The sequence below is a fragment of the Castor canadensis genome, chromosome 8 (genome assembly GCF_047511655.1).
Source record: "Castor canadensis chromosome 8, mCasCan1.hap1v2, whole genome shotgun sequence".
In the NCBI taxonomy this organism is placed as follows: domain Eukaryota; kingdom Metazoa; phylum Chordata; class Mammalia; order Rodentia; family Castoridae; genus Castor; species Castor canadensis.
In genome coordinates this window covers 86,847,209-86,858,985 of record NC_133393.1, presented here as the reverse complement: position 1 = coordinate 86,858,985, position 11,777 = coordinate 86,847,209, and positions in this window count along the sequence as shown.

The following is an 11,777-nucleotide window of genomic DNA, read 5'->3' as shown; positions in this document are numbered from 1 at the left end:
TTGTGATTATCTATCACTATGTAACAAACCACTTTTTTTTCCTTTTCCATAATTTTAATCTTATGAATAATGCCTTCTCTTTTTTTTCTTTTTTATATTCGTAGTATTGTTGTACTGGTGGTACACTGTGACATTACAGAAGTTCTTACACTATATCATAGTTGACACACCTTCTCCATTATTCTCCTTTATCCCTCCTCCCCCAGCCATATTATTCTCTCACATGTGGAACAAGTTATACTACTGCATTGAAAGGTTTGGTTCACTTTTGTCCCACACTCAAAATTCCCATTGTCTACACGTGAGCCCAGAAAGAGTGGACAAACCACTCTTAAACAGTAACTGAAAGGTCAATACACTGTTTTCATCCCAGATCAAAGAATTCCAAGTTAGAATCTGGATAAAGGATAAACCCCTGAATTGATGAGTACACCCACACACTGATCCAGAATCTGGACTTGCTTAACAGGGAGCCAGGGCTAACCTGCTTCACCCTGCCTGAGAACCAGGGAGCACTGCATTTCTCCACAGGGTGGAGGAGAAGAGACAGAATAAACCAAGTCCAGACACCTGTCTAGGTGTACTCATTCTCCTGTTTGAAAAGATGGCAAGGACATGCAGTCACTTCTACCTGTCTTCTGCTGTTGGTATCTTATGTATTCTTAGTTTACCCTGATCCATCTCTTGTCTTTTGGCTTCACATTAGGGCTTCTTGGTCAAAATCTGCTGTGATGTACATGAAGATTTCAGATTCAATTTCAGTGTATCTTTAAGTTTTTCAAAGGTAGATGGAAACTGAAGCAGGATATAATTGCCAAAACCAGACTTGAGGTGAGTAACCGCTGGAAAGGATTTTCTGTCTTTAGGTCAAGATCTGAAAATCTAGTGCAGCAATATCATGAATCTTCAGGAGAAACTTTCAGGGAACCAGTGATTCATATAGTATCCACAGTTTGATCACTTACAGCAGATGTCAGTATAAGAAACCTTACAATCCCTGGGCTATCTTTTTTTTTTTCCCCTTGGTACTAGAGTTTGAAGTCGGCCTCAGGCTTGCTAGGCAGGTGCTGTACCACTTGAGCCACTCCTCAGCCCTTTATTTTCTTTATTTCTCTCCCTGCACACTCAGTTTATTTCTATCCTTTAGTTCGCTTTTGGAGGGACAGCAAATATCTAATATCTCAGAAGCTAGGTTGGGAAATATGCTCAACAATAAGAACTGAACTTTAAATTGAGTTTAAAAATGTACATCAAGAGCAGAAAATCTTCCAGATTTGATTTTCTATATGACTGCTCTGTAAATACTTGGGGTTTTTTCATTTTTTTGAAAGTAGACAAAATCTGTGGAAATTGTTTCCCAAAATATTACAAAAAAAGAAAAACTATATGCAAATAAATTTCTTTGGTTTAAAAAAAGGACTTTTTTTTGGTACTGGGATTTGAACTCAGGGCCTATACTTTCAACCACTCCACCAACCCTTTTTTCTGATGGCTTTTTTTTTTTGAGATAGGGTCTCATGAACTATTTCCCCAGGCTGGCTTCAAAACTGAGATCTTCCTGATCTCTGCCTCCTGAGTAGCTAGAATTAGAAGCATGAGCCACCAGCACCCGGCAATGTGTTATTTCTTATAATTGGGTTGGTTGATTGAACTCAGTTGGAGTTACCTCATGTGAGTGCAGTCATATAGCAACTGGGAATGGAGTCATTTGAAGACCCAGTTGGCCTGCACATCTAAGATGATTAACTTGCCTGGCTGTTGATGCTGGCTTTTCCCTGAGAGCTCAGTCATGGGCTTTGCTTAGGTGGCTGGTTTCTAAGAGGCAGGAAGCAGAAGCTGCCGGGATATTTAAAAGGGTCATCTAGAGCTGGCACACATCAATTCTACCATATTTTATTGATCAAAAAGTCACAGAGATTGCCCAAATTCAAGAGAGTGGCACGATGGACTCTACCTCTTGATGGGAGAGTAGCAAAATCACTGTGAAATACTGTTGTAGCCATCTGTTAAAAACTCAGTCTGCCTCCATGAGGAAACCCAGTTTCAGAAGTTTTTTAAAAAAACACAAACATCTTAGATTGCCATCATCTATCATGCACTTTCATATCTTAAGCCTAAAAATGCTTATACAAGTTAGTGGATGGCAGTACTCCCCCCGGCCTTTTGGCATAAGTAGGGTTAGTAGATGATAGTATTCTAAATTTAAACCAAGTTCTTAAGACTTTAGAGCCAGTATTCAAGCAGTGAGATAATGCAGTTCAGTAACAGCTACCTATATGCTAGAAACTGTTACAGGAACTGAGGACACAAAGGTGAACAAGATCTGGTTTGTATTTTTAAAGGGCTCACTTCGAATAAGGAAAAAAATATATAGCCAGGCACCTATGGCTCACATCTGTAATCCTGGCTACTCAGGAGGTAGAGATCAGGAGGATTGAGGTTCAAGATCAGTCCAAAAGACCCCATCTTCAAAATAGAGTACAATGGAGTGGAGACATTTGTCAAGTGATAGAGCACCTGGTTTGTAAACTCGAAGCCCTGAGTTCAAATCCCCAATCCCACCAAGAAAAAAAATGGTCTTACTATGTCATTCAGGCTGGTCTCAAACTCATGATCCTCCTGTCTCAGCCTCCTGAGTGTTGAGACAAGTTGTACACCACCATACCCAGCTGATTTATTTTTAATGCCTAGCTGAGCTTCTCAGAAAGAGACACAAAAGATGTAAAAGAATTAAAAACTAGAGCAGGAATTGAAAACTAGCAGAATCTATAGATTCAAATACTACATTCCCCAGAAGGAGAAGGGAAAGTAACTTGAGGATTTGGGTTTAAATACAGCAAGAGACGAGAGACTGGCTCCATGCAGGAAGCTGGTACTAAGAGCCCCATTTAAACCTGGGACCCTGAGAGCAACAGCCTTAGTAAAAGAGGGGAAACTTACTAGAAATTTACCCAGTTGGAAAAAGAAGAAAGCATGGAAGTTTGAATACCTGGACTTTGTATAGCCAGATTCTTCACAATTCTAACCCCTGATCCTGTACTTCATGGGAATTTGAGAACCTAATTGTACACTTCCCATGTCACCTAGGAAATATACTCAGGCTGGTGGAGTGGCCCAAGTGGTAGAACCCCTGCCCTAGCAAGTGTGAGGCCCTGAGTTCAAACCCCAGTATTGCCAAAAAAAAAAAAGAAAGAAAAGGAACTATCACATGATCACATGCTGTATCTCATCCCCAGGTAAGAAGTTGAATAAAAATTTATCTCAATTTTTATTTCAATGGTGAGTCACCAGTGGCTTATGCCTGTAATTCTAGCTACTCAGGAGGGAGAGATCAGAAGGATTGCTGGTTCTGATCAGCTGGGGCAAATTGTTTGTGAGACCCTATCTTGAAAATACCCAACACAAAAAAGGGCTGGCAGAATGACTCAAATGGTAAGAGTGCTTGCCTAGCAAGCTTGAGGCCCTGAGCTCAAGCTTTTTTTTTCTGGAAAAAAAAAAAAAGGTCTCAGAACCGGACATTGTGTACTCACCTGTAATCCTAGCACTTTCAGGAGCCTTTGGCAGGAAGATCAAGAGTTCAAAGCCACCTGGGCTGCACAGGTGACCCTGTTTCATAATATGTTGTGTTATGTATGAGAAACACACATACACACAAAGATCATTAAGTGCACACACCTGCCAGGAGGCAGGAGGATCATGAGTTTACAAGTCTGTGTCAGTACAAAGTTAGTAATGTCCTATTTCTAAACAAAATTAAAAAAAAAAAAAAGCTGGGGGCATAGCTCAAGTGGTAGAGCTCTTGACAGGTCCTGGGTTAAATTCCCAGCTCCAGGAAAAAAAAAATTGGTTTCAGATCAGTTATCCACAGGATTTCTCTGGAGAGACTACCAGATGTTGCAAACAATTTGGAACTCTTACCCTGCCCCCTAACAACTAACAAAATGCTGCCAGAATATATAAGTAATAATTTACAATAGATAACAACTCAACAAAAAGAAAAGAGGCAGAGTTAGGGAACACAGTATGTGAATGGGAAACTCCCATAGGGTAGATATAATAATGGCATATGTGTATTTGTTTTGTTTTGTTGGTAGTACTGGAGTTTGAACTCAGGGCCTCATGCTGGCTATGAAGGCGCTGTACCACTTCAGTCATTGCCAGTACTGCTTTTGTTTTTTTGAGACAGAATCTCACTATGTAGCTCAGGCTGGTACCAAACCATGATCCTCCTGCCTCAACCTCCGTGGTGTGTACCACACCCAGAACTAATAAAAAGTCGCCCAACCTTACTGGGAATCTGTGTGTAAATTAAAATTAATAGAAGCTACTTCATAGCAACAGAATAGGGAAGGATAGGGAGAGTCAAATTGACATGATTACTTTGGAAAAGCAACTTAACAACTAGTTAAGCTAAATAAGTAATAATTACTCTTGGAGAAACTAGCACATGGGCCCAAGAAGACATACATACAATGCTACTGATTATGCTGCTATTTATTTATGTGGGAACAACCCAAGGATCCTTAACTAGGGGAATGGAATAAATGGGTTTGTTCACTAGTAGGATATTGCACAGTAATCAAAATGAATGGACTGTCAATATGAATATGTTAGTCTGGCTTCTCCAGAAAAACACCCAATAGGATAGAGATAAATTTTAAGGAATTGCCTTCCCAATAAGTCTGGAATAAATGAATAATTTCCCTTGGAGGGGGTTATATTGGAGATTGAACTTGGGGTCTTGTGCTTGCTAGGCAGGTAATTACCACTTGACCACATACCTAGTCCTTTTTACTTTTTATTTATTTATTTACTTTTTGGTGGGACTGAAGTTTAAACTCAGGGCTTCATGCTTGCAAAGCAGGTACTCTACCACTTGAGCCAAGTATCCAGTCCATTTTGCTCTGGTTATTTTGGAGCTGGGGAGCTCATGAACTATTTGCCCAAGCTAGCCTCGCACTGTCATCATCCTGATTTTAGCCACCCAAGTAGCTAGTATTACAGGTATGAACCACCAGCACCCAACTCTTTTTACCTTTTAGTTTGCTTTTCAGGTACTCATACTTTTGCCCAGACTGGCCTCAGACCCCAACCCTCCTAACTCTACCACCCAAGTAGCTGGGATTACAGATGTGTCCCACCATGCCTGGCGTAATTTCAATTTAAAAAAAAAAAAGTTGGACTGGGAACATGGCTCAAGTGGTAGAGTACCTGCCTCACAAAACCCTGAGTTCAAATAAATAAGTAAACCATTAAAAATGCTAAAGCAAATGTATGGCCTTTGGGGGAACTCTGATCTGTTGGAGCTGGATCAAAGTGGCAGGTAATTAGAACAGGAAAGTTGCCTGGAGCCAGTTTGTGAAGAAACTTCAGTATCATGTTGACAAGCTAAATTTTAGCTGATAGTTCCTGGCAGCCCTCAAAGGTTGAAAGCAAGATTGAGTCTTGTAAATGCAGTCATGGAGAAGATTATCCTAGGATGCACAACTAGACCTTAGAAGGGAAAGGAAATGACTTCATACACAAAGGGCCTGTGAATTGGTACCTGGGAGATTTGCAGAGGTAAGAGAATGAAACATTGTGAAGTTATTTGTGTCACCTTCACTCTAGCTGTCTGCATTTAGTTCTGCTTTCCTTTTGGTTCAGGAAGGTCTCATAGGGCAGGTCTCACCAAGAGTTTAGCCAACAAGACCTAGGCCTAGTACAAAAAAGATTTGGAATCTGCTTTTACTCAGATGACTGCTCTATAAAAGCCATTTCTAAACCAATACTAAAATTTGTTTGGCTGCAACATGGCTCTGCTGTATGAGGGTAATTGTCTGAATTCCTTGTGGCTTTTAGTTGTCTGCCTCACCTCCTTTCTTCACTGTCCCCTCCCTCCACAAGAGTTCCGAGGACAAGCTATAACCTTACCAAGGCTGACTGTGAGTAATACAGGGTAGGGAGAGCCATGACGTCCCCAGCCTTGCTCTGGAGTGCTTCCTTCCTGAGTCTTGGGCCTCAGATTAGTAGACAAGACCAAAGAAAGGAGAATTCATCCAACATATATTTCCTTATGTACATGTAAACATGCTGAAAATAGTGTAGAATATCCCAAACTGGTTAACACTAGTTATTTCTGAATAGGGGCATGGAATTGGAGGGGAGTAAGTGAAAACAGCTATTCATCTGTATTTCTAAATATTTTACACTGAAAATATATTCATGTATTGAGCCCTGACCTTAAGAAATTTACAGCCAGCCAGGCATGCTGGCTCACACCTACAATCCCAGCACTTGAGAGGCTGAAGCAGGAGGAGTTTGAAGCCAGCCTGGGCTATTTGTACTGATGGGAATCAAACCCAGGGCTATATTCATACCAGGCAAGCACTCTATCCTAGCCTGGGCTACATAGTGAATTCAAGGTCAGTCTGGACCACACAGCATGACTGTCTCAAAAAAAGAAAGACAAGAAAAGGAAAAGAGAAGGGAACAGAAAAGGAGAAAGAACCCAGGTGCCAGTGGCTCACAACTGTAACCCTAACTACTCAGAAGGCAGAGATTAGGAGGATCATGGTTCAAAGTCAGCCGGGCAAATAATTCACGACACCCTATTTCAAAAAAATCTCATAACAAAAAAGGTCTGGTGGAATGGCTCAAGATGTAAGCTCTGAGTTCAAACTCCAGTACGGCAAAAAAAAAAAAGAAAAAAACGAGCAAAGAAAAACCTTAATACAAAAACTATCCAGGTGAGATGGTACATGCCTGTAATCCCAGCCCTTGGGAGGTTTAGAGAGAGAAAGAATTCAAGACCAGCCTGAGCTATGTAGTGAGACTCTATCTCAAAAGAAAAAAAAAAACCTTAAAAACAGTTTTATGGACTGGAGGTGAGGCTCAAGCAGTAGAGTACCTGCTTTGCAATTGTGAAGCCAAGAGTTCAAACCGTAGTCTCACCATAACAACAAAAAAATCAATTAAGAAAGTATATGATAGCTCTCTTCACTCCAGCCACTATAAACAGTTTAGTATATAGTCTTCCAGAACTACTTATCAGATAACCACATGTATAAAATGTTTCTTTTAGCAAAAACAAGTGAGATCACACTATATATTATATTTTCCTAATTTTAGACTGATTAAAATTTCAGCTTATGGGGACACTATTATCTAGTTCTTTAACTTAAAATTTTATTAAGGGCTGACAGAGTAGCACAAGTGGTAGTACACTGCTGACCAAGGTGAGACCCTGAGTTCAAAACCTAGTACCACCAAAAAAATTATTAAAATAATAGTGTAAAGAATATCCTTATAAAAACACATCATGTAGTTGTGTGACTATTCTAAGGGCTAGAGTCCTAGAACTAAAATGGCTAGGTCAGGGGATATAGATACTTTATTTTTTTTTTTGGTGAAGAAAGGCTGTAGACACTTGGGAAACAGGCAGTAGAATCATGAGTCAATGCCAGTCTGGGCTAAACAGTAAGTTCAAGGTCACCTTGTCCACATAGCAAGACCCTGTCTCAAAAAGAAAAGAAAAGAAAAAAAAAAAGACTACAGATTTGTATTACCATTAATAAGAAAAATGTCCTATACTGTTTAAATATCAAAAATGCTGAGGAAGAAATATGTTGCTAAAGAACATGAAACAGATCTTGAATTCTGTTCAGCATAGGGAACTGATACGGACTGAATGTGTGTTCCTTCCTTCAAATGTTGAAATCCTAACCCCAGTGGGATAGCATTAGGAGGTGGGGCCGTTGGTAGGTAATTATATCATGAGAGTGGACCCCTCATGTAAGAGATATGAAAAGAGCTTGCTCCCTCTCTGCCATGTGAGAACACAGCCTGACGGCCATCTACAAACCAGGAAGAATGACCCCATGACAGAGCAGATCTGCTAGTATCTCTGTCTTGGACTTTCTGTCTCTAGAACTGTACTAAATGTTTGTTGTTTAAGCCACCAACTATGGTAACTTGTTATAAGCAGCCCAAACTAACTAGGACACTGATTTTGACCAGGAGCTAGTGTTTCTCATCTATAAAGCCTAATACGTACTTTCTATAAGTGTTTACACAACTTCCCTTACTACTCTATGCAGATGACAAATTCAGAGGCTCAAACGTTAGAAGCTGACTCTGCCACTAATGACATGATCTTCTAAAATGCTTAGCAGTTCTAACAACCGGCCTCATATGTTGGAGGCCCCAGGTTCAAGCCCTGGTACTGCAAAGACATAACTAACTACTGTGTGATCTTCCATCTGTTTGTATAGTAGTTGCATATCTACAGAACTGTACAAGAATACTATTTTGCTTATATGGAAAAGGCAGTTAGGTAATAGGTTCATCTAATTATAATTTTTTTTTGCCTACCAAATATTTAATACATTTGAGAATTGTCCAAGACTATCCCAGGCAAGAGGTCTAGCATTTTGGCCTCTATGTACCAAATGGCCAGTGTGCTTCTCAATTATTGTGATCATCAAAATATTTTCTCCATTGTTGGGGTGTGGTGCCACTTCTTCTGAGAACCACTGTATCAAGTAATAAGAAGCCATCAAAAATATTTTCTCCCCTCAGCTGGGCATGATGGTACATACTTATAATCCCAGCACCTGGAAGACTAGACCAGGATCTTGAATTTGGAGCCAGTGTGGGCTAGAAGCAGACTCTGATTCAAACAAATAAGCCCCTGATTCAAACAAACAGACTTCAGTGCTTCATGCCTATAATCTTAGCTATTCAGGAGGCAGAGATTAGGAGGATCATGGTTGGAGGCCAGTCAAAATAAGTTAGAGAGACTCCATCTCAGCGGAAAAAAATGGGTGTGGTGGCCTGCACCTGTCATCCCAGCTAATGTGGGAAGCAAAAATAGGAGGATCTTGGTCCAGGCTTGCTGGGGCAAAAAGACCCTAATTCAAAAATGACCAACCAAAGCAAAAGGGGCTGGGAGAGTGGCTCAAGCAGTAGAGCCCTGCTCCCAAAAGATTACTGTATGTGTCCACATTTCCAATACCAAGAATTTTGTCCTGTTTCCTCATTTCCAAAAAAAATGAAGACCATTTTAATCTCTTCTCTGGTCTCATTCCCTCCCTACTCCACTTGACTTCACGCTCAATAAAACAACTACTATTCTGAGCTTGGTGTGTCCTCCCCATCCATTATTTGGACTTTTTTTTTTTTTTTTGCAGTAGTGGGATTTGAACTCAAGATCTACACCTGAGCCACTATACCACCCCTTTGTGTGAAGGTTTAAGATAGTCTTGAAAACTATTTGCCTAGGCTGGTTTGAACCATGATTCTCCTGATGTCTGCCTCTTGAGTAGCTAGGATTACAGGCGTGAGCCACGCGCACCCACCTTTGTTTGGACTTTTATAATCACCTATGAATCCACAATTGTTACAACCTCATTTTTCCCCCCGTGGGTTTGTGATACACCCTCTAATAGATTGAAGTTTCCCACATACACATTCATCTGATTTTTGTTCATGATGTCATACGTGTATTTGTCATCACCTGCGCTGTCACAATATTAAGATGACTACTGGCTTTCTACTATGTCTTGATGTCTGGTAGGCCCATCACATCTTTATTCCTTTTCAAAACTGTCTTAGTTCCTTGTACTTTTAAACATTCTTAAGAGGAAAAGTAGTATCTTCCACAAACATTTAGCCGAGCAGGGGGAAAGGTCAGAGAAATTTCAGAAAATAGAGGTGGGGCAGAAAGGATGTCCTATTCAGAAGGAACAGAAACAAGGCATGGAAGAGAAAAAGTGTGGGTGGGAGGGTAACTGTCCAGGCAGGTTGTTACTACTGGTACATAAGGGATGGGTGGGAGCATAAGGTGGGTCTTGGGACCTTATGTGGCATGCTAAGGAGTCTGAACACAACCTGGTAGCCAAGGACCTCAACCTACTGTCTACGACTAAGATTCAGAGAGGATCTTAAACAGGGGGTGCCGCACTCAAAAGTTGTTCCCAATAAATTATCTCTGACAGCAACGTGTCAAATTTAATGAGATCAGGATTAGATCACAACCATAAAAGGCTTCTGCAAAAAAAAATAGTAAAAGTAAAACTGATTAAGTAGAGGTTTCAATGGTAAAAATGAACAATTATGTGTCTGGGAGCAGGGTGCAGGGAATTATCTAGTAAAGCTCTCCTATTTCTGATTTAAATGATGAGGTAGATAGCAGTTCCATCAATTAAAATAAGGGAAAACCCATGAAAGTTCCTAAAGATGAGGAGGAATGCTATTAGTCATGAACATAAGTTTGAAAGGACTACAGGATATTTGAGTGGATATATCAAGCAATTAGATATATCTGAAGCTCAAAAGTCAACCTAGAAGATTGAGATTTAGAGGTTAGAAGAAGGCATTAATAGCTGACATTTATTATGTGTTATATGCAAGACAGTATTAAATACCTACTATGAATTATCTCAGTCCTCAAAGTTATCTTTTAAATTAGGAGTGATTTTTTTTTTTTTTTGCCCCCATTTGACAAGTGAACTGAGACTTATGAGTAAGTCACTGGCCTATTGCAACAGAGCTATAATGGCCAAGCCAGGAAACCAACCCTGAGCTCTTGACTACTTTCTGTGTTAAGATCATTGAGTGCCTAGAATAATCTAGGGAAAATCTACTGAATTCAATGAGCCAAGAATAAAACTTTTAAAGAACATCAGGTGTTTAAGGACTGGAGGTATGACTCAATTGGTAGAGTGCCTGCTTTGCAAGTATGAAGCCCTGAGTTCAAACCCCAGTACTGCAAATAAAACAAAAACAAAAGTAAATCCCAGTACCTCAGAAAAAAAAAAAAAAGGAGAAAAAAAAAAAAAAGAACATCAGGTGTTTAAAGTGGGCATAAAAAGTTCCACAGTAAATCAAGAGGAGAAGTCAAAGGAGCGGGAGACAACAAAAAATAACGCTGTCTCCTGGTGGCTAAAGTAGGGCTTCAGTGCAGCAGAGAATAAAGGTAACAGTGGATTTGGCCCAAGGTAGGTCGTGATGGAACAAGGAATTTCAACAACATGGCAAAGTTGGGAGGAAGTTTACTTAAGTCTGAGGAAGTGGCAACATGGTGTAAAAGTATCTACTTCAATAATCTTCAATAATTTGTTTCTATGGGAACAGAGGGCCTCAAGCAAGTTCATAGACTGACAAGACTGTGGGTGAGTTAAGGGAAGAGAAGGAAGCCAAAAGAGCAAGGTCTGGGTTGTAAGGGTAAAATTGCTGGCAAGCTAGTTCAAGATCAGCTATGGGCACAGGCTGAATGAACAAGGAAACAGTTGAGAGAATAGGCTGACAGATTGGAAGAAAAGAGAAGAAATCAGAGTGTCCAAATTCTGAAACAGTAGAAATGAGAATGTAAATTCATTAAAAAGGACTCACTGTCTGGCACTGGTGGCTCACACCTGTAATCCTAGCCACTCAGGAGACAGAATCAGGAGAATCATGGTTCAAAGCCAGTCCAGGCAAATAGTTTGCAAGCCCCTATCTTGAAAAAACCTATCAAAACAAAGGGCTGCTGGAGTGGCTCAAGGTGTAGGCCCTAAGTTCAAACCCCAGTACTGCCAAAAAAAAAGACTCAATTTTATACTTGGGTAGCAAAGCCACTATTTCCACTACTTGAAGGTGGCTTGGGAACTGGGAGAATAATGACCCTTACCATATAACAAATGAGAAAGCGGATGCAGCAATCTTCAGTAAACACACCAACAGAAGATGGTAGTAAAGGGTGGAGGAACAGGAAGGCTGGACTTTGTTTTCCTTTGTTTCATTGTTTGCAGTACTGG